This window comes from Oncorhynchus kisutch, linkage group LG11 (genome assembly GCF_002021735.2).
Source record: "Oncorhynchus kisutch isolate 150728-3 linkage group LG11, Okis_V2, whole genome shotgun sequence".
Classification (NCBI taxonomy): domain Eukaryota; kingdom Metazoa; phylum Chordata; class Actinopteri; order Salmoniformes; family Salmonidae; genus Oncorhynchus; species Oncorhynchus kisutch.
In genome coordinates, this window is record NC_034184.2 from 86,911,490 (window position 1) to 86,935,256 (window position 23,767).

Genomic DNA, 23,767 nt, shown 5'->3' on the forward strand with positions numbered 1-23,767 from the left:
ACCTTAAAATGACAAACAAACCAAAACAAAAGGCAAAGTCTTCTCATGTTGATTTCAAAAAAAGCTTGACTCAATTTGGCACGAGAGTCTGCTATACAAATTGATAGAAAGTGTTGCTGGGGGAAATATGACATTATAAAATCAACGTACACAAACAACAAGCATGCGGTTAAAATTGGCAATAAACCCGATTTCTTCCCACAGGGCCGTGGGGTGAGACAGGGATGCAGCTTGAGCCCCACCCTCTTCAACATACTGTATATATATCAATGAAATGGCGAGGGCACTAGAACAGTCTGCAGCACCCGGCCTCACCCTATTGGACTGGGCAATCTACCATTTGCAGATGATCTGTCCCCAACCAATGAGGAGCATCTCGATTTTCTGGATAGATTCCTGACAAGGTCTGTGGTTGCGAGCTCTGTGGTTGCGAGCTCTGTGGTTGCGAGCTCTGTGGTTGCGAGCTCTGTGGTTGCGAGCTCTGTGGTTGCGAGCTCTGTGGTTGCGAGCTCTGTGGTTGCGAGCTCTGTGGTTGCGAGCTCTGTGGTTGCGAGGTCTGTGGTTGCGAGGTCTGTGGTTGCGAGGTCTGTGGTTGCGAGGTCTGTGGTTGCGAGGTCTGTGGTTGCGAGGTCTGTGGTTGCGAGGTCTGTGGTTGCGAGGTTGCGAGGTCTGTGGTTGCGAGGTCTGTGGTTGCGAGGTCTGTGGTTGCGAGGTCTGTGGTTGCGAGGTTGCGAGGTCAAAAAAGATAACTATTTGGCACACTGGAAAGAATCGACAAAAAAAAAGCAAACTAGAATGCTTTTTGGCCCTAAACAGAGAGAACACAGCGGCAGAATACCTGACCACTGTGACTGACCCAAACTTAAGGAAAACTTTGACTATGTACAGACTTTGTGAGCATAGCCTTGCTATTGAGAAAGGCCGCCATAGCCTGTCTTCTCTTGAGAGCCAGGTCTGCCTATGTGCTCACTGCACACAAAATGAGGTGGAAACTGAGCTGCACTTCCTAACCTTCTGTCCAATGTATGACCATATTAGAGACACATATTTCCCTCAGTTCCCACCAAAAAAATAGAAAAAATAAATAAACATTGATTAACTCCGATATGTGCAAAATACCACACAGCAGCAAGATGTGACCCACTGAGGTCAATGACCCACTTAGTTATTACAGAGTCAGAAACAACAATGTAATATAACATATTTATGTAGCTATGCTAAATTTTTCTTTAAACCTCAAATAATATTTTAAAATGTTGTTATTCTCTTGAAATATCCAATTTGTGTGTAATGTTTAATGTCTGATAGTTTTTTTGTTTAATTCGCTTTGTTGGTTTTTGTATTTGTTTTTTCACTTTGCTTTGGCAAATGTTTCCAATAACAATAAAGTCGCATTGAATAAGAGAGGAGAGAAGAGGAGAGGGAGAGAAGAGGGAGAGAAGAGGAGAGGGAGAGAAGAGGGAGAGAAGAGGAAAGGGAGAGGAGAGGGAGAGAAGAGGAAAGGGAGAGGAGAGGGATAGAAGAGGGAGAGAAGGGGGAGAGAAGAGGTAGAGAAGAGGTAGAGAATCGAGAGAAGAGGTAGAGAATCGAGAGAAGAGGTAGAGAATCGAGAGAAGAGAGAGAAGAGGTAGAGAATCGAGAGAAGAGGGAGAGAATCGAGAGAAGAGGGAGAGAATCGAGAGAAGAGGGATAGAAGAGGTAGAGAATCGAGAGAAGGGGGAGAGAAGAGGTAGAGAAGGGGAAGAGAATCGAGAGAAGGGGGAGAGAAGGGGGAGAGAATCGAGAGAAGAGGGAGAGAATCGAGAGAGAATCGAGAGAAGAGGGAGAGAAAGAAGAGGTAGAGAATCGAGAGAATCGAGAGAAGAGGGAGAGAAGGAGAGGGAGAGAAGAGGAGAGGGAGAGAAGAGGAGAGAAGAGGGAGAGAAGAGGGAGAGAAGAGGGAGAGAAGAGGGAGAGAAGAGGGAGAGAAGAGGGAGAGAAGAGGGAGAGAAGAGGGAGAGAAGAGGGAGAGAAGAGGGAGAGAAGAGGGAGAGAAGAGGAGAGGGAGAGAAGAGGGAGAAGAGGAGAGGGAGAGAAGAGGAGAGGGAGAGGAGAGGGAGAGAAGAGGGAGAGAAGAGGGAGAGAAGAGGGAGAGAAGAGGGAGAGAAGAGGGAGAGAAGAGGAGAGGGAGAGGAGAGGGAGAGAAGGGGGAGAGAAGAGGGAGAGAAGAGGAGAGGGAGAGAAGGGGGAGAGAAGAGGAGAGGGAGAGAAGGGGGAGATAATTGAGAGAAGAGGGAGATAATTGAGAGAAGAGGGAGAGAATCGAGAGAAGAGGGAGAGAATCAAGAGAAGAGGGAGAGAATCAAGAGAAGAGGGAGAGAATCAAGAGAAGAGGGAGAGAATCAAGAGAAGAGGGAGAGAATTGAGAGAAGAGGGAGAGAATCGAGAGAAGAGGGAGAGAAGAGGTAGAGAAGAGGTAGAGAATCGAGAGAAGAGAGAGAAGAGGTAGAGAATCGAGAGAAGAGGGAGAGAAGGGGGAGAGAATCGAGAGAAGAGGTAGAGAATCGAGAGAAGAGAGAGAAGAGGTAGAGAATCGAGAGAAGAGGGAGAGAATTGAGAGAAGAGGGATAGAAGAGGGAGAGAAGGGGGAGAGAATCGAGAGAAGAGGGAGAGAATCAAGAGAAGAGGTAGAGAAGGGGGAGAGAATCGAGAGCAGGGGGAGAGAATCGAGAGAAGGGGGAGAGAATCGAGAGAAGGGGGAGAGAATCGAGAGAAGGGGGAGAGAAGAGGTAGAGAAGGGGGAGAGAAGAGGTAGAGAAGGGGGAGAGAAGGGGGAGAGAATCGAGAGAAGAGGGAGAGAATCGAGAGAAGAGGGAGAGAAGAGGTAGACAAGGGGGAGAGAATCGAGAGAAGAGGGAGAGAAGAGGGAGAGAATCGACAGAAGAGGGAGAGAAGGGGGAGAGAATCGAGAGAATCGAGAGAAGAGAGAGAAGAGGTAGAGAAGAGGTAGAGAATCGAGAGAAGAGAGAGAAGAGGTAGAGAAGAGGTAGAGATCGAGAGAAGGAAGGTAGAGAATCGAGAGAAGAGGTAGAGAATCGAGAAGAGTAGAGATCGAGAGAAGAGGTAGAGAATCGAGAGAAGAGAGAGAAGAGGTAGAGAATCGAGAGAAGAGAGAGAAGAGGTAGAGAATCGAGAGAAGAGAGAGAAGAGGTAGAGAATCGAGAGAAGAGAGAGAAGAGGTAGAGAATCGAGAGAAGAGAGAGAAGAGGTAGAGAATCGAGAGAAGAGGTAGAGAATCGAGAGAAGAGGGGGAGAAGAGGTAGAGAAGGGGGAGAGAATTGAGAGAAGAGGGAGAGAAGGGGGAGAGAATCGAGAGAAGGGGGAGAAGAGGGAGAGGAGAGGGAGATCGTTGATCCTTAGGCATAGCGTGAACGCATCTGTTAGTGGGTTCAGAGGGAGCCGGCGATGCAGAGCCAGGAGGTTTGATAACAACTCAGCACTGGAGAGAGAGAAGCACAGCAATAAATTCCTCCTGGGTCATTTCACTTTATTTTTTAAAAAGCAAACGAAAGGACTGACACCCACCATCTCAAATTGCTGCAGTTAGTAACATATGATCAGAATTACGGAAAATGATTTGGTTTAAATATACATTTCAAGGACAAATTTATTTTCTGAATCTGTTTGTTTTTTTAAACCCAAAGTTGCAAAGGAAATGTGATCTATTAAATAAACACAAGTGGAAAAAACAGTGTGAAATAAAGAATAAACAGCAGCACCCAGTAGTCAAAGCCTGATACAGTCACACTACTATAATGGTAAATAATGCAAGAGACTTCAACTTACACATTTCTCTGAACAGGGAAAAAAAAAAAAAAACTTTTCATAGTATGAAGAAGCAATAATGCAATCCGCAGCTTCATACTACTTGTCAAACATGTAGAACTGAAACTGGTTGTTGAAATGACATGGAACGACTGTCCCAACAAAGACTCCACACAATCCATCTGTCTGGGTTCTAAACAGAACCACATTGCAGCAGCTCAATGACAATACAATATACAAGTGTCTTTGTTGGATTCACAATGACCATGCAAATCGCCCATTCTCAATTAGAGCTAATTAATATGAATTAATATATTAAATGACCACCACCGACTTGAGGGGGGGAGGGGAACAGCTAACGAGCAGGAGAGGAGCTAGCAGCTAGCGTTTATTTGCGAGTGCCGATGGCCTCCGAAAGCGTCTTTTTTTTCTTTCGACGTGGCAAAGATGGGAAGTGGCATAAGGCTGGGAGGGAGAAGCGGAAAGAGCAGCGGCTGAAGGCGACACAGTGGCTGGCTGAGTGGGAGAGAGCTGAGACACACACACCAGTCAGTGGAAATGTCACACCTCTGTGTCGGTAGACTGCAGCAGCAGTAAGTCCATTACAGAGAGGAGACTGGAACTATGTAAAAGAGCCGACCATTCACTCTGCAGGAATCCTCTCCTCCTCAACCCTCATTCCACCAGACTAGCTAAAAACACATTACAATGACTGATTTAAGAACTGATGCACACGTCTCGCATCACCTTCCTCCTTACTCCACATAAAACCTCCACCTTCCTCCTTACTCCACATAAAACCTCCACCTTCCTCCTTACGCCACATAAAACCTCCACCTTCCTCCTTACTCCACATAAAACCTCCACCTTCCTCCTTACTCCACATAAAACCCAACCGTTTAGCGTTCAAGTCAACAAACAAAAAAATGTACTCATTTTCTAAGTTCAATGCTGAATGAATCAAAATCCATTCCAGGGTGAAGGTGAGATGAGTTGGAACCAGTGCCTTCAACAACACAGATCAATAAACCAGCCTTCAACAACACAGAACAATAAACCAGCCTTCAACAACACAGAACAATAAACCAGCCTTCAACAACACAGATCAATAAACCAGCCTTCAACAACACAGATGAATAAACCAGCCTTCAACAACACAGATGAATAAACCAGCCTTCAACAACACAGATCAATAAACCAGCCTTCAACAACACAGAACAATAACCAATCACAGTTCAGGTATGTCCATAACACAGAACAATAACCAATCACAGTTCAGGTATTTCCATAACACAGAACAATAACCAATCACAGTTCAGGTATTTCCATAATGCTCTGCCTAAACAAATAAAACATTTAAATGAGGGAAAGCAGGGCAACACAGCAGTGATTTAACTCAATGAGTCCCACCGTCGAGAGCCTGCGTGATTTAGGACTTCGAGCTCCTTGTCAACGGTGTGTGTTCGAGCTATAGACTTCTGGGCTGTGACATCGTGTGTTCGAGCTATAGACTTCTGGGCTGTGACATCGGATTGGTCTTCTGCATTTGGATCCCAGAGGGGCCCGGGTCCAGGTCTGTTTGACCAAACAAACCTGTTATACCATTCTATCTACGAAACGCGCTCGTCTAACATGTTGCACTCTACGATGCTCACAAGACACACAAGAGACATTAGGAGGTAAGGGGTACTTCTACCTAGACCATAGTAAATCCCAGGTCATAGTGTCTATAATACTGTAAGGGGTTCTTCTACATAGATCATAGTAAATCCCAGGTCATAGTGTCTATAATACTGTACGGGGTACTTCTACATAGACCATAGTAAATCCCAGGTCATAGTGTCTATAATACTGTAAGGGGTTCTTCTACATAGACCATAGTAAATCCCAGGTCATAGTGTCTATAATACTGTAAGGGGTTCTTCTACCTAGACCATAGTAAATCCCAGGTCATAGTGTCTATAATACTGTAAGGGGTTCTTCTACATAGACCATAGTAAATCCCAGGTCATAGTGTCTATAATACTGTAAGGGGTTCTTCTACCTAGACCATAGTAAATCCCAGGTCATAGTGTCTATAATACTGTAAGGGGTTCTTCTACATAGGCCATAGTAAATCCCAGGTCATAGTGTCTATAATACTGTAAGGGGTTCTTCTACCTAGACCATAGTAAATCCCAGGTCATAGTGTCTATAATACTGTAAGGGGTTCTTCTACATAGACCATAGTAAATCCCAGGTCATAGTGTCTATAATACTGTAAGGGGTTCTTCTACATAGACCATAGTAAATCCCAGGTCATAGTGTCTATAATACTGTAAGGGGTTCTTCTACCTAGACCATAGTAAATCCCAGGTCATTGAGTCTATAATACTGTAAGGGGTACTTCTACCTAGACCATAGTAAATCCCAGGTCATAGTGTCTATAATACTGTAAGGGGTTCTTCTACATAGACCATAGTAAATCCCAGGTCATTGAGTCTATAATACTGTAAGGGGTTCTTCTACCTAGACCATAGTAAATCCCAGGTCATAGTGTCTATAATACTGTAAGGGGTTCTTCTACCTAGACCATAGTAAATCCCAGGTCATAGTGTCTATAATACTGTAAGGGGTTCTTCTACCTAGACCATAGTAAATCCCAGGTCATAGTGTCTATAATACTGTAAGGGGTTCTTCTACCTAGACCATAGTAAATCCCAGGTCATAGTGTCTATAATACTGTAAGGGGTTCTTCTACATAGACCATAGTAAATCCCAGGTCATTGAGTCTATAATACTGTAAGGGGTACTTCTACCTAGACCATAGTAAATCCCAGGTCATAGTGTCTATAATACTGTAAGGGGTTCTTCTACATAGACCATAGTAAATCCCAGGTCATTGAGTCTATAATACTGTAAGGGGTTCTTCTACCTAGACCATAGTAAATCCCAGGTCATAGTGTCTATAATACTGTAAGGGGTTCTTCTACATAGACCACAGTAAATCCCAGGTCATAGTGTCTATAATACTGTAAGGGGTTCTTCTACATAGACCATAGTAAATCCCAGGTCATAGTGTCTATAATACTGTAAGGGGTTCTTCTACATAGACCATAGTAAATCCCAGGTCATAGTGTCTATAATACTGTAAGGGGTTCTTCTACATAGACCATAGTAAATCCCAGGTCATTGAGTCTATAATACTGTAAGGGGTTCTTCTACATAGACCATAGTAAATCCCAGGTCATTGAGTCTATAATACTGTAATACTGCCTAGTTATATTCCTTTCCAGACTAAGCAAATCATCTGTACTTACAGCATTCACATACATTTAGTTTAACAGGTGTTTGCTTTGGGATACTTTGTTTTAATTGAGAGAGAAAACGACAAAATATCACAAGAGGTAAAAACATCGATATTTTAAAAAGGTTGATTTGGCTGGCTGTCTTCCATTACAGAGAGAGAGAAAGAGAAAGAGAAAGACAGAGAGAGAGAAAGAGAGTAAGAAAGAGAGAGAGAGACAGAGAGAGAGACAGAAAGAAAGAAAGAGACAGAAAGAGAGAGAGACAGAGAGAGAGACAGAGAGAGAGACAGAAAGAGAGACAGAGAGAGAGACAGAGAGAGAGAGAGAGAGATAGAAAGACAGAAAGACAGAGAGACAGAGAGACAGAAAGACAGAAAGACAGAAAGACAGAGAGACAGAAAGACAGAAAGACAGAGAGACAGAAAGACAGAGAGACAGAAAGACAGAGAGACAGAAAGACAGAAAGACAGAGAGACAGAAAGACAGAGAGGCAGAGAGACAGAGAGGCAGGGAGACAGAGAGGAGTCGAATGCTGAGGCAGAACAACTGAACATCCCCTGAACGATATCGTTTCTATTCAAGCAACATTGAGCAAGTGACACAGAGCTCCGCAAGGCGGGAAGGGATCCGGACGGCCAGGGTTGTCTAGAAGGGATACAACTTCCGTCAACAAAATGGACTTTTCATAGCAGGTTAAGAAGAATGTACACAGCAGGGTAGGAGAGCTGCATCCTGTCAAGGCATGAACGCAGGCCCAGATCAGGAGGGAGATCAGAGGTACGTTCAGTTGGCTTGAACGTTTTCTACGTTGCGCAACAATTTGTACTGAATGACACATTTCTCAAAAATGTTCTTGAACAGACTGAGGTTTGCTTCCGTTTGGTGGATTAAAGCACTGAGTGACGCATTTATTTAAAAAAAATATTATATAACTGGTACAGCGATTGAACATTCCAGAACATGAAAAAAGGGGAGTGGCCATGCTGACAGCGTTCTCCAACCCCTCCCCTTTTTTCAACTGGTACAGCGATTGAACATTCCAGAACATGAAAAAGGTAGTGAACACAGCCCCAGATTAGGATTAGGATGTGGTTTAGTCAGGCATCAATGAGGCTAGGTGTGGGGGGGGGGGGGGGGGGGGGATTCACCTTTATAATGAGCCTGACCTTTGCTGCTAATTACTAAAATGACATGCTACTACAAGCCTAATCTGTGAAATCCCTCACCTGTTCTCTGTTAATAGGAAGACGTATTAAAAAGTCAAAGAAAACAGGTTTCATGTGAAACGTGCGGTTGGTGATGGACTCCAGTTGATCCATGACCCTTAACCTTCAGAAGGATTAAGCCCGTTTGAGCCTAAAAGCCTGATTTCAATTGGCTGCGACTGACATTTAACCACCTGGAAGCCTCACACAGACAAACGCAAGGATAAAAGGTTAAGACGAACAACATACACTCACCAGACAGTTCATTAGGTACACCCATCTAGTGCCGTGTCTGACCCCCCCTTACCTCCAGAACAGCCAGAGTTCTTCGGGGCATGGATTCTACAAGGTATGCCTTTCAAAACATTGCTCAATTGGTATCAAGGGACCTAACTTGTGCCAGGAAAACAGTCCCAACCCAATTAGACCACCAGCCTGTTTAATGAAAGTTCGTAAAAGTAACAAGTAAAGACAGACCCTTTACTATTATTGTCCTATTTATTGCCTTACCTCCCTACTCTTCTACATATAGAGTTTTTCAATGTAATTAATGAAATTAGATTTTTCTATTCTATAAAAAGTGTAATTCATCAAAATTATGATCTTGAGTCTGGGTCTTTTTTTATATCTGCGGATCATAAATTGTACAAATTGTAAAACTAACAAAGAATTGTTCCCGTTAGAACCCCCAGTTAATTAATAGTTAGTTAGTTAACAATATAATTAATAATAATAATTAATATTAACTAAATAATAATTAAATATAACTACATACAGTGGGGCAAAAAAGTATTCAGTCAGCCACCAAATTGTGCAAGTTCTCCCACTTAAAAAAGATGAGGCCTGTAATTTTCATCATACTTCAACTATGACAAAATGAGAAGAAAAGAGAAGAAAAAAAATTCTGAAAAAAATCACATTGTAGGATTTTTTTATGAATTAATTTGCAAATTATGGTGGAAAATATGCCCCACTGTACATACCTGATAGGGCCCTTTATCTGCTACCTGGACTTTAAGGTCCCTTACATTAGTGTGGATTAGCGAGGGAACACCGTTTGGAATGAGTGCTAAATTACCTCTTAACAGAACTGCTGCCAAAAAGAAGACCGGTGTCAGAGCACACTGGCTCTCTGAAGTATGTCAGAGTATGTCAGGCACTGCTGAATGAACGCTGAGAACGGAATGCAGGAGAGAAAGAACCGGAATCAAAGAAGAGACTCCTCATACAGGGAGAAAATGAGTCGAGTGTTCAGAGCCGGAGAGTTTGAGTCGGAGAGTTTGGCGGCTGTTAGGAGACACAAAACGTCTCATTAACGAGACAGACAAGACACCAGAAGAACAGAGAGGCAACATGTCACGACGACTTTAAAACCGAACGACAACGGGGGTAACAACGATGGAAAAGGAGGAGAGGAGAGAATAGGTGCATAATGACTTCCTGTCTAAAGAAACCAATCTATTAAGTTAGACAGACCTGAATAGAGAAGGGCAGTGTGAATGAGAAAGACCACAGGATCAGATAACAGCATGTGGTGCTAGGCTACTCCTTGTGAATGAGAAAGACCACAGGATCAGATAACAGCATGTAGTGCTAGGCTACTCCTTGTGAATAAGAAAGACCACATGATCAGATAACAGCATGTAGTGCTAGGCTACTCCTTGTGAATGAGAAAGACAACAGGATCAGATAACAGCATGTAGTGCTAGGCTACTCCTTGTGAATGAGAAAGACAACAGGATCAGATAACAGCATGTAGTGCTAGGCTACTCCTTGTGAATGAGAAAGACCACATGATCAGATAACAGCATGTAGTGCTAGGCTACTCCTTGTTTCGCTAACCATTTCCCTCACAGAGTCAGGCAGTCACAACCGGAGGCTGAACTTCATCAATATATCATAGAACCAGGGCAGGAGGGAACATGCTTGATTAATTTCATTGGTACAGTATGAGATAGAGAGAGAACGAGAGAGAGATGGAGAGAGAGAGAGAGAGAACGAGAGAGAGAGATGAAGAGAAAGCACGAGAGAGAGAGAGAACGAGATGGAGAGAGAGCACGAGAGAGCACGAGAGAGCACAAGAGAACGGGATGGAGAGCTAAATTGAACACAGCAGACAGCACGAAGCAACTTTGTCCACCTCGGAATAAACGTGTCTTCACTACCGCAGTCAATTTAAAAGACTGTCACAATGCAACTCCCCATGGTCCCTAGAGCTGGGAAATACCACAAACCTCACGATATATCATCATCACACTACTTAGGTGCTGATACGATACGTATTACGATGATCACAGTTCTATATGTACAGTGATTTGATGTTCCAAACATACAGTGGGGAGAACAAGTATTTGATAACCTGTAAAATCAGCAGGGTTTCCTACTTACAAAGCGTGTAGAGGTCTGTAATGTTTTATCATAGGTACACTTCAACTGTGAGAGACAGAATCTAAAACAACAAATCCAGAAAATCACATTGTATGATTTTTAAGTAATTAATTTGCACATAATACACCCAATGCATTTGGAAAGTATTCAGACAACTAAATTGTTTGCACATTTTGTTTACATTACAGCTTTATTCTAAAATTGATTTTAATTTTAAATTTATTTTATTCTTCACACAATACTGTCAAAGTAAAAACAGGCTTAGATAAACATTTTTAGGGGCCTCCCGGGTGGCGCTGTACTGACTCTGGGTTCGTGCCCAGGCTCTGTCGTAACCGGCCGCGACCGGGAGGTCCGTGGGGCGACGCACAATTGGCCCAGTGTCGTCCAGGTTAGGGAGGGTTTGGCCGGGTAGGGATATCCTTGTCTCATCGCGCACCAGCGACTCCTGTGGCGAGCCGGGCGCAGTGCACGCTAACCAAGGTTGCCAGATGCACAGTGTTTCCTCCGACACATTGGTGCGGCTGACTTCCGGGTTGGATGCGCGCTGTGTTAAGAAGCAGTGCGGCTTGGTTGGGTTGTGTATCGGAGGACGCATGACTTTCGACCTTCGTCTCTCCCGAGCCCGTACGGGAGTTGTAGCGATGAGACAAGATAGTAGCTACTAATAATTGGACACCACGAAATTGGGGAGAAAAATATATATTTTTAAACATTTTTTAATTGTATTTTTTTAAATAAAGTACCAGTCAAAAGTTTGGACTTATTCAAATGTTTTTTCTTTCCTACTATTTATGAAAACTATGAAATAACACAGATGGAATTATGTAAAAAAAAAAGTGATTTTAGATTCTTCAAAGTAGCCACGCTTTGCCTTCGCCAAGAGTACGCAAAGCTGTCATCAAGGCAAAGGGTGGCTACTAAGAATATAAAATATGTTTTCATTTGTTTAACACTTTTTCAGTTATCTTTCACATGATTCCATATGTGTTATTTCATCGTTTTGATGTGGAAAATAGTAGAAAAGAAAAACCCTTGAATGAGTAGGTGTGTCCAAACTTTTGACTGGTCCTGTATATTCATACACAAATCGATACTTGAGTCAAACATCGATAAAACATCATAAAAAAATTATATTATATATATATATAATATTGATTTTTTTCCCCGCACCTATCACTAATGGCCCCTACGCCCCCTGCCGAGCTTCAATCACATTGTGCTGCGAGAGCTGGAATGAAAAACTACAGTTGCCAAGGTTATCGACTTGGGGAATCAATAATGTTAGATCACAAAAATATGAATCCGCAGACAGATCGAGAGAGAAACCACCAGTCCGCTCCTCCAGCCTCAAACACTGATGGATGGGAGGAGGAGACAGGAACACACGCCTAATTGAAAATTGAGTCTTCCAAATATAGACAGCAATTAGCAATGTCCCAAACAAACAAGGTTTCATTCATCTCCCGCTTGAACTCAAATGACAGCAGACTTAATGAGAATATCATTGTAGCCATTGGCTCTCAATGTATATGCTGCTTTTAAACTGGGACAGTTTAGCAGTTTGGGATGAGAGAGAGGACCCAGTGAGCAAAATGTTCTGTTAGACGTTGGCGTCACATGGTGTTCACAGAGGACCCAGTGAGCAAAATGTTATTTTGGACGTTGGCGTCACATGGTGTTCACAAAGGACCCAGTGAGCAAAATGTCATCTTTTAGACATTGACGTCACGTGATGTTCACAGAGGACCCAGTGAGCAAAATGTTCTTTTAGACATTGGCGTCACATGATGTTCACAGAGGACCCAGTGAGCAAAATGTTCTTTTAGACGTTGGCGTCACATGGTGTTCACAGAGGACACTGAATTTGTCTACAGTTGAAGTCTGAAGTTTACATCCACTTAGGTTGGAATCATTAAAACTCATTTAACAATCACTTCACAAATTTCTTGTTAACAAACTATAGTTTTGTCAAAAAAATACTTTGTGCACAACACAAGTCATTTTTCCAACAATTGTTTACAGACAGATTATTTCACTGTATCACAATTCCAGTGGGTCAGAAATTTACATACACCAAGTTGACTGTGCCATTAAACAGCTTGGAATATTCCAGAAAATGATGTCATGGCTTTAGAAGCTTTTGATATGCTAATTGACATCATTGGAGTTAATTGGAGGTGTACCTGTGGATGTATTTCAAGGCCAACCTTCAAATTCAGTTCCTCATTGCTTGACATCATAGGAAAATCAAAAGTAATCAGCCAAGACCTCAGAAAACCAATTGTAGACCTCCACAAGTCTGGTTGATCCTTGGGAGCAATTTACAAACACCTGGTTCATCTGTACACATATTAGTACGCAAGTATAAACACCATGGGACCACGCAGCTATCAGCCGTCATACCGCTCAGGAAGGAGACACGTTCGGTCTCCTAGAGATTAACGTATTTTGGTGTGAAAGGTGCAAATCAATCCAAGGTGCAAAGAACCTTGTGAAGATGCTGGAGGAAACAGGTACAGAGTATCTATCTCCAAAGTAAAATGAGTCCTATATTGACATAACCTGAAAGGACACTCAGCAAGGAAGAAGCCACTGCTCCAGAACCACCATAAAAAAGCAAAGACTACGGTTTGCAACTGCACATGGGGACAAAGATCGTACTTTCTGGAGAAATGTCCTCTGATCTGATGAAACCAAAATAGAACTGTTTGGCCATAATGACCCTCATTATGTTTGGAGGAAAACGAGGGAGGCTTGCAAGCTGAAGAACACCATCCCAACCGTGAAGCACGGGGGTGGTAGCATCATGTTGTGGGGGTGCTTTGCTGCAGGAGGGACTGGCATACTTCACAAAATAGATGGCATCATGAGGTAAGAAAATTATGTGGATATATTGAAGCAACATCTCAAGACATCAGTTAAAGTTTGTTCGCAAATGGGTCTTTCAAATGGACAACGAACCCAAGCATACTTCCAAAGTTGTGGCAAAATGGCTTACAGACAACAAAGTCAAGGTATTGGAGCAGCCATCACAAAACCCTGACCTCAAGCCTATAGAAAATGTGTGGACAGAACTGAAAAAGCTTGTACGAGCAAGGAGGCCTACAAACCTGACTCAGTTATACAAGCTCTGTCAGGAGGAATGGTCTAAAATTCATCCAACTTATTGTGGGAAGCTTGTGGAAGGCTACCCGAAACATTTGACCCAAGTTAAACAATTTAAAGGCAATGCTACCAGATTCTAATTGAGTTTATGTAAACTTCTGACCCACTGGGAATGTGATGAAAGAAATAAAAACTTAAATAAATCATTCTCTCTACTATTATTCTGACATTTCACATTCTTAAAATAAAGTAGTGAAAACGGAGTTTAAATGTATTTAACTAAGGTGTATGTAAACTTCCGACTTCAACAGTATTTGCCGATACAGTGTTAGGCTGTTGATTTGGATACGTCAACATTGTTTAAGTTTGTACTAGAACGGCTAGATGAATATCAGTACCCCGATCTGTCATATATATAGCACCAAGTCGACCTGCCTGTGTAGCTGGTCAAACGTCTGTTTTAATCTGTCATTACAGATCAACTGCCTCTAGCCTTAAAACATCCGTCTGACAGACAGTATTATGGAGCTTTCCTTAATACATTATAGTCTAATCAGGGAATTTACTTCTTCTTGGAAGATAATCAGCATTCATTCCCCAGGTAATACATTCCATCGGCTGTGCATTACGCACATTCATTTCTCTGTACCACGGACACTACATCCCTTCATGTCAAGCTCATACTTCCACCAAGGTAGGTACAGTGTAATGGAATATGAAGGTAGAGAAAACAGTAACACCAACAGAACTCTTCTAGGGGGGCCAAACATTGACCTATTCTGAGTTGTCAGAACTCTTCTAGGGGAACAAACATTAACCTATTCTGAGTTGTCAGAACTCTTCTAGGGGAACAAACATTGACCTATTCTGAGTTGTCAGGGGGAGTGTAATGTTTACTAATGTTTATTTATCTTTTGTTTGCTGACTATTCCATCCCCTTTGGCAATGTAAACATATGTTTCTCCATGCCAATAAAGCCATTTGAATTGATTTGAGAGAGAGAGACAGAGGGCGAGAGAGGGTGGGCGAAAGCGAGCGAGAGAGAGTAGGAACGAGAGAGTAAGAACGAGAGAGAGAGAGAAAGAGCGCAACACCAGACTTAGCTGAACACATCAGCATACTGTTATAGTTGACTGGACAGTGAACCCAGCAACACAAAAAGCTCTCTGTTAGTGTCCCTCCCAGTTATGGAAAACTATTGTTAGTTCTCTACCCACTGAGCTGTTAAAAGACACATTTTTAAAGGCCCGCAATACAGATGAATGACCTGTAATAAGCACAGCAACCAATGTTCATTCCTATTTAGAAATTAGACAGAAATGTGCACTTACTTATTAATATGGTCTAGGAGGAAATTACAGAAAAAAGTGATTGGTAAACATGCACTTATCTGGATATTGGTAATTGCAGTAATTTATTTTTCAAAGTGAGATTTTGTGTCTGATTGGAGCCCACATGCACGTACGAAAACACACAGAGACACGCTTAAGAGACGAATATAAAAGCTAATCTGCGATGGAATTCGAGGTCGGCTCTGTGGAATCCTGTTACGTAGTTCCAAGCGTCTGAAACCTGTGCCAACAAATTCAATACCAATTTGTGATTCTGTCTGTTCCTTCTTGCCATGCAAGCACTGCTGTCTCTTCGAATGGCAGCCGGACTGCTTCCCAGTCGAAGCCTTTCGCACATGTATTATCAAAACATTGGGACGATTTTTTGTTCATTTAGGTGTTCGGCAGGTTTCCGGCTGTTTGTGCACACATTCGTCCTTGATGCAAGTTGAAGTTCAGTAACCTGGGCTCCTGAGTGGCACAACGGTCTAAGGCACTGCATTCTCGGTGCTAGAGGCGTCACTATAGACCCTGATTCGATTCACAACCGACCGTGATTTGGAGTCCCAGTCCCCAGCGTCTTCCGGGTTTGGCCGGGGTAGGCCATCATTGTAAATAAGAATTTGTTCTTAACTGACTAGCCTAGATAAGGTCACACACACACACACTGACCAAAAAGTTATGTCCCCAATTACCAGTAAAACATAATTAAAACCTATTTCTTTCACTTACTTGCTCTGCTGTTTCGTTGTTCAGTCATTTCATTCTCAACCAGGATTTCTACGGAACGCCCGTTTGGGTCGCTACGGAAACGCCCGTCTCACGCACCTACAGTGCTGGTCATAAAAAAAGCTAGCTAGCTGATGGATGCAAACAAGGTTCTTCCCCAAAAACAGCAAAACGACAATCTGCTTCAGTAGCTATAGTTAGCCAGCCAACATCTGTTTCAGTAGCTATAGTTAGCCAGCCAACATCTGTTTCAGTAGCTATAGTTAGCCAGCCAACATCTGTTTCAGTAGCTATAGTTAGCCAGCCAACATCTGTTTCAGTAGCTATAGTTAGCCAGCCAACATCGGTTTCAGTAGCTATAGTTAGCCAGCCAACATCTGTTTCAGTAGCTATAGTTAGCCAGCCAACATCTGTTTCAGTAGCTATAGTTAGCCAGCCAACATCTGTTTCAGTAGCTATAGTTAGCCAGCCAACATCTGCTTCAGTAGCTATAGTTAGCCAGCCAACATCTGCTTCAGTAGCTATAGTTAGCCAGCCAACATCTGTTTCTGTAGCTATTTTATTTTGAAGGCAATCTGCAAATTCCACTATTGTGGCTAATCCTTATTGTGGCTAGCTTCACAACACATAACCCAATGTGGTCGAGCATCACTAGCCAGATGAAGCTAGCTGGATGCTTATAACGTTAGCTTTGGGCAACAGGGATAAGTAGCTGGCTAGTTATTTTCATTAACTGAAGTTCAATTTCAATCAGCGAACAACAAGTGGCAACCTAGCTAATACTTACTCACAAGGATTCCAAAATCATTGCTAAGAATAATGAAAATTACTGCAGTTTCTACTGGTCATTGTTTTCAGGCTGGTTGTACTGGTGCCAGCTAGGTACCAAGCTAAAGCTTGCTGCCCCAGAAGTTTTGGTCGAACAAGTGATTGATGCTTTATTACCAACGTGGTATTGTAAACACATCGTTCGTGGCCGGTGTTTGCTTGTTTGCAGACTTGTTGTACAGCATTGACAGTGCTACTGTATCTTCTTTGACATGCAAAGACCCAAACGGCGTTCCATAGTATGTATGTGTTGATGCTAATAGCAGTGACGCTATTACTGTGTAACTCCGGTAAGGCAACATCTGAAAATTAGCACACTTGGTAGTGTGTACCAGTCGGCGAAAGCCAACATCACCCACGACAGAGAACGGTTGATTGTCAAGGGAAATGAATTCCATTATCTTGACGTTAATGGATTTTGCCTTTGAGTTGTAGCGCTGAAATTGTGTTACTCTTTCAAATGACTGCTGGACTTGTTGACTGCTCGATCCACACAGCAGACATTGTGGGCGAGGTTAGGAATGCTGTGTTGCACGTGCAGCGTCATTACATCATGTACCTACGTTATTTCACCTTTATTTAACCAGGTAGGCAAGTTGAGAACAAGTTCTCATTTACAATTGCGACCTGGCCAAGATAAAGCAAAGCAGTTCGACACATACAACAACACAGAGTTACACATGGAGTAAAACAAACATACAGTCAATAATACAGTATAAACAAGTCTATATGAGGTGAGATAAGGGAGGTAAAGGCAAAAAAAGGCCATGATGGCAAAGTAAATACAATATAGCAAGTAAAACACTGGAATGGTAGATTTGCAATGGAAGAATGTGCAAAGTATAAATAAAAATAATGGGGTGCAAAGGAGCGAAATAAATTAATTAATTAAATACAGTAGGGAAAGAGGTAGTTGTTTGGGCTAAATTATAGGTGGGCTATGTAAAGGTGCAGTAATCTGTGAGCTGCTCTGACAGCTGGTGCTTAAAGCTAGTGAGGGAGATAAATGTTTCCAGTTTCAGAGATTTTTGTAGTTCGTTCCAGTCATTGGCAGCAGAGAACTGGAAGGAGAGGCGGCCAAAGAAAGAATTGGTTTTGGGGGTGACTAGAGAGATATACCTGCTGGAGCGTGTGCTACAGGTGGGAGATGCTATGGTGACCAGCGAGCTGAGATAAGGGGGGACTTTACCTAGCAGGGTCTTGTAGATGACATGGAGCCAGTGGGTTTGGCGACGAGTATGAAGCGAGGGCCAGCCAACGAGAGCGTACAGGTCGCAATGGTGGGTAGTATATGGGGCTTTGGTGACAAAACGGATTGCACTGTCATAGACTGCATCCAATTTGTTGAGTAGTTTTATCTAGACATCGTCTGTGGATCTGTTGGTGCAGTAATATCAACTTTAGGCATGCACGATATATCGGATCAGCCGATATTAGCTAAAAATGCCAAAATCGATATCGGCCGATCCGATATATCGTGCATGCCTAAAGTTGATATTACTGCACCAACAGATCCACAGACGATGCAATCTCCATTGCACTCCACACTGCCCTTTCACACCTGGACAAAAGGAACACCTATGTGAGAATGCTGTTCATTGACTACAACTCAGTGTTCAACACCATAGTGCCCTCAAAGCTCATCACTAAGCTAAGGACCCTGGGACTAAACACCTCTCTCTGCAACTGGATCCTGGACTTCCTGACGGGCCGTCCCTAGGTGGTTAGTGGTTAGGGTAGGTAACAACACATCCGCCACGCTGATCCTCAACACGGGGCCCGTCCGGGGTATGTGCTCAGTCCCCTCCTGTACTCCCTGTTCACTCACGACTGCACGGCCAGGCACGACTCCAACAACATCATTACATTTTCAGACGACACAACAGTGGTAGACCTGATCACAGACAATGACGAGACAGCCTATAGGGAGGTCAGAAACCTGGCCGCGTGGTGCCAGGACAACAACCACTCCCTCAATGTGATCAAGTCAATGGTGTGATTGTGGACTACAGGAAAAGGAGGACCGAGCACGCCCCCATTCTCATCGCTGGGGCTGCAACGGAGCAGGTTGAGAGCTTCAAGTTCCTTGGTGTCCACATCACCACCAAACTAACATGGTCCAAACACACCAAGACAGTCGTGAAGAGGGCACGATAAAACCTATTCCCCCTTAGGAGACAGAAAAGATTTGGCATTGGTCCTCAGATCATCAAAAGGTTTTACAGCTGCACCATCGAGAGCATCACTGCCTGGTATGGCAACTGGTCGGCCTCCGACCGCAAGGCACTACAGAGGGTAGTGCGTACGGCCCATTACAGTACGGCCCATTACAGTAAGGCCCATTACCGTAGGGCCCATTACCGTAGGGCCCATTACAGTACGGCCCATTACAGTACGGCCCATTACAGTAAGGCCCATTACAGTAAGGCCCATTACAGTAAGGCCCATTACAGTAAGGCCCATTACCGTAGGGCCCATTACAGTACAGCCCATTACCGTACGGCCCATTACCGTACGGCCCATTACAGTACGGCCCATTACCCCGCTACTGTTATTTAAAGCTAGTCTTAAATCATTTGTTATTCTTATCTCTTACTTTTTGGGGGATATTTTCTTAAAACTGAATTGTTTGTTGATGGCTTGTAACTAAGCATTTCACTGTAAGGTCTACTACTACACCTGTTGTATTCAGCATTTCACTGTAAGGTCTACTACACCTGTTGTATTCAGCATTTCACTGTAAGGTCTACTACACCTGTTGTATTCAGCATTTCACTGTAAGGTCTACTACACCTGTTGTATTCAGCATTTCACTGTAAGGTCTACTACACCTGTTGTATTCAGCATTTCACTGTAAGGTCTACTACTACACCTGTTGTATTCAGCATTTCACTGTAAGGTCTACTACTACACCTGTTGTATTCAGCATTTCACTGTAAGGTCTACTAATACACTTGTTGTATTCAGCATTTCACTGTAAGGTCTACACCTGTTGTATTCAGCATTTCACTGTAAGGTCTACTACTACACCTGTTGTATTCAGCATTTCACTGTTAGGTCTACTACTACACCTGTTGTAATTCAGCATTTCACTGTTAGGTCTACTACTACACCCGTTGTATTCAGCATTTCACTGTTAGGTCTACTACTACACCTGTTGTAATTCAGCATTTCACTGTTAGGTCTACTACTACACCTGTTGTATTCAGCATTTCACTGTAAGGTCTACTACTACACCTGTTGTATTCAGCATTTCACTGTAAGGTCTACTACTACACCTGTTGTATTCAGCATTTCACTGTCAGGTCTACTACACCTGTTGTATTCAGCATTTCACTGTCAGGTCTACTACACCTGTTGTATTCAGCATTTCACTGTCAGGTCTACTACACCTGTTGTATTCAGCATTTCACTGTCAGGTCTACTACACCTGTTGTATTCAGCATTTCACTGTAAGGTCTACTACACCTGTTGTATTCAGCATTTCACTGTCAGGTCTACTACACCTGTTGTATTCAGTGCATGTGACAAATAAAATTTGATTTGTAATTGTGTTCCACGATCTAACCAGTTGATAATACAGGTTGTGTTCCATGATATAATACAACCAGTTGAGATTACGGTTTCAATAAATTAATTTTAAATAGCAAGTGTATTTTATTGACTGAATATATATATTTTTTATGTCAATTTAGCAATTGGGATTTTTTTATTCTGTAACGGTTCTGATAAATGAGGTATAGTTGTACGCTGTTGGCATTTAGATAAATGGGCACATATTTTTTTCTAGGGGGGGGGTCTAGCGCCTCTGTTCTAAGAATAGATTGCATTCCATTCCGAGTTCCGTGTACTCAAAAATCACGCGAGTAGTGGAACAGCAAAAACAATATAACATGCCTATCTCTAATAGTTAAGACTGTTTGTTGCGGCGCTGTGCGATTATCGCTTTTTTTTTTTGGTTTCGGGTTAACATTAAAAATGTACTTTGCATTGTGGGTTGAACGTTGTAACACAGAATAAAACAATGAATATAAAGTCCCCGTGAAGGTTGTAACTGTCCATTACGGCTTATCACTTACACTTTTATTTGACGAGTTAATACATTTCATTCCAAGTCATCATCTCATGTCTAATAGAGCTGCTGTCTGCGCTGTCTGACAACAAATATATATATATATTTTAGTAGTTCTTCAAAGTATATAAGACATACTACTATGACTGCTGAATACCAACTATCAAATCACTTAAGTCCTGTATTTTCAGGTAGAGACACCTCAACAAATCTCCATCCCTCTCGACCTAGCAGGGGTAAAAGAAGCAGATCGTACAAGTAAGAGCGCAATGAATTATGGTCCGTCTAGTTAATTGCGCACTTTTCTGCGCTAAACTATGTAGAATGTTGGCCTGTTGGAAACTAGCTACAACTCTCTACTACATTGCAGAGTTCAGGCTTGATCAGATGTATCTCTAGAGAAACCGTGTAATGTGCTCGGTTAGTACTAGTTATTGGAGGGGTGACTAGTTTTCCTGTACATTTTTCACCTGGAGAAATACTGCACCAAACATCTTACATGGAAAATTGTGCAACCAAGACCTTACAGATAAAAACGAATTTTACATTTCTTGATTAATGTAGAGTATTTTAATGAAGTGTGTGCTGCTATATTGCTGCTACGGTGTCTCACGAGGCACTAACAGTAATATTGTCACTTTTTTTTCAAGCAAAAAGGTATTTTAAGGGAGTAATGCAAGCACAGATATTCACTTCGCTGAGTTCTGCTAGGAGCAAACCAAACCTGTGTATGCGGACACCAGTAGACCACGTTAACGTTGAAGAAGTTGCAACGGCACGGTATCAACAGTATACATCATTGATTCAAATATGACATTAGGTTACAGGATAATTTAGTCAATTAACTTTTTTTTCTTTTTTTTTTATCATCCAAAAGGAAGACCTTTGGATGATTTAGTTAGTCAATTTCAGGATATGGACACAATCATATTTACTATGGAAGTTATTCTTTACACAAGAGGCAGTCTACTGTCAAATGTCAGTGGAAAACTGCATTATAAAAGTCTACTCTACTGTTGATTTGGAAAGACGATTGTATTAAAAAAATAAAATCAGCTCAACAAACCTGTACGACTTTGTCTTTTTTGGTGGATCACTTTTAATGTTCAGTTTAGGTGCATCTTTCTTCTTTAAAGTTGCCGCTACGATCTCCACGGGAAATCACGTACTTTGTAAAAACAACAACGAGTACAAGATGTTTATTCCGTACACGATATAAATCCTTATTGAGTCAATTTCGGACGAGCTTCCCCCATTCCAGACCCGCATTGAAACTAGCCAGCTAGCCTGCTAGCTAATGAAATAAACAGTTGTGATTTTGGTTCTTAACTCTTCCGTCTACCGGATAATTCAGATTGTCCGCAGCGAGTCCCTTTTCATTAAAATGTACTAATATCTGGGATGTGAATTAGTATCCATATTCATCCGGTTTCCGCGTGTTGGTCCGCGTACTCATAATATATCTCCCGTCTCTGTAGCCAGCTCGTTCACTCCTCTCCAACATCACCACAATAGATTCTGGTCCGACTTTTTTCAACACCAAAACGTTTAGTATTTCCGACAGTGGTTGTCACTTTGCGACATGGCTGCTATAATGCCAAAGAGTATCTATTAAATTGACAAGATAGTCGAGTGACCCCTTCTACTAATGGGAATACACAGTCCTCAAAGATGGAAGGCAGGCTTGATGAGGAGGCGAGATCAGCTGGGACCATTCTAGTCAAAGAGAGAGAGAGAGAGAGAGAGAGAGAGAGCAGATACGCCTGTGAACAACAGAAACAAATCCGATATGAATACGTTTTTTTATCAGCGAGGTCAAATTAGTATTATGATATTCGGTGAATATTCGGTTATTTTGTCAATAGCTATTGAATCATGCATGTCATGACTATGAAACGTTCTGGCGCGGAGAACCATCCAAACCTCTGTTTTGGATTGTATTGTTTTTTGTTTTAAATTAACATTTTGGATTTCAATCTTCAATAGCTCTTAAACAAAGCCTGCTATGACTTTGGCAATTAGATATTCTGAATCACGGAAGATGGAGAACAATCAACACTTTTTTTTTTTCTTAGATGTTATTTGTATTTTTGTTCCGGATTTCAATCTTCAATAGTGCTTAAACAAAGTGACTATTAAAATAATGTATTCTGAATATGGGTAGGATGGAGCACAATTCACACGTTTTCTTCTAAACATTCAGATTTATTTAAGCGATTTTTGATCAAATAAGCCTGTACTGTAGAAAATTAGCAATAAAAATTTCTGTTGACCAAATTTGACACTCTCATTGACCTCCAAACAAAAATTTCTCACTTCAGGATTTTATATTTGTGGATAGAGTAAACTCTCTGCGGCTCTATCAAGGGTTTACACAGAACTCAAACCGCGTGCACCATCGTGCGCCATAGTGCGCCATCGTGCACCATCGTGCACCATCGTGCGCCATCGTGCACCATCGTGCATAAATGTATTTTGCCCCCCCACACCAAACATGATCATGACATGCAGGTTAAAATATCAAAACAAACTCTGAATTATATTATTTTGGGGACAGGTCGCATTAAAAGCATTAAACATCTATGGCAATTTAGCTAGCTAGCTTGCTAGCTATTTTGTCCTATTTAGCTAGCTTGCTGTTGCTAGCTAATTTGTCCTGGGATATAAACATAGAGTTTTTATTTTACCTGGAATGCACAAGGTCCTCTACTCCGCCAATTAATCCACACATCAAAATGGTCAACCGAATCGTTTCTAGTCATCTCTCTTCCTTCCAGACTTTTTCCTCTCTTGACTTTATATTGCTATTGGCAACATTCATGAATTAGATGCGATTACCGCCACCAACCTATTTTGTCTTTCAGTCACCCACGTGGGCATAACCAATGAGGAGATGGGAGAGGCAGGACTTGGGCATAACCAATGAGGAGATGGGAGAGGCAGGACTTGCAGCGTGATCTGCGTCAGAAATAGAACTGACTTCTATTTTAGCCCTTGGCAACGCAGATGCTCATT

The 23,767-nt window shown here is 42.2% G+C and overlaps 1 protein-coding gene across 2 annotated transcripts in view; it reads right to left on the reverse strand.

The window, feature by feature from the left end:
- Positions 1-22,334, reverse strand: part of dipk2ab (divergent protein kinase domain 2Ab) — a 96,249-nt gene extending 73,915 nt beyond the window's left edge. For both annotated transcript variants that reach the window (XR_004211774.1, XM_031836443.1), the window contains exon 1: positions 21,819-22,334. The gene's annotated coding sequence lies outside the window, so the exon portion shown is untranslated. The remainder of the gene's footprint in view (positions 1-21,818) is intronic.
- Between the last annotated feature and the right edge of the window lie 1,433 nt (positions 22,335-23,767).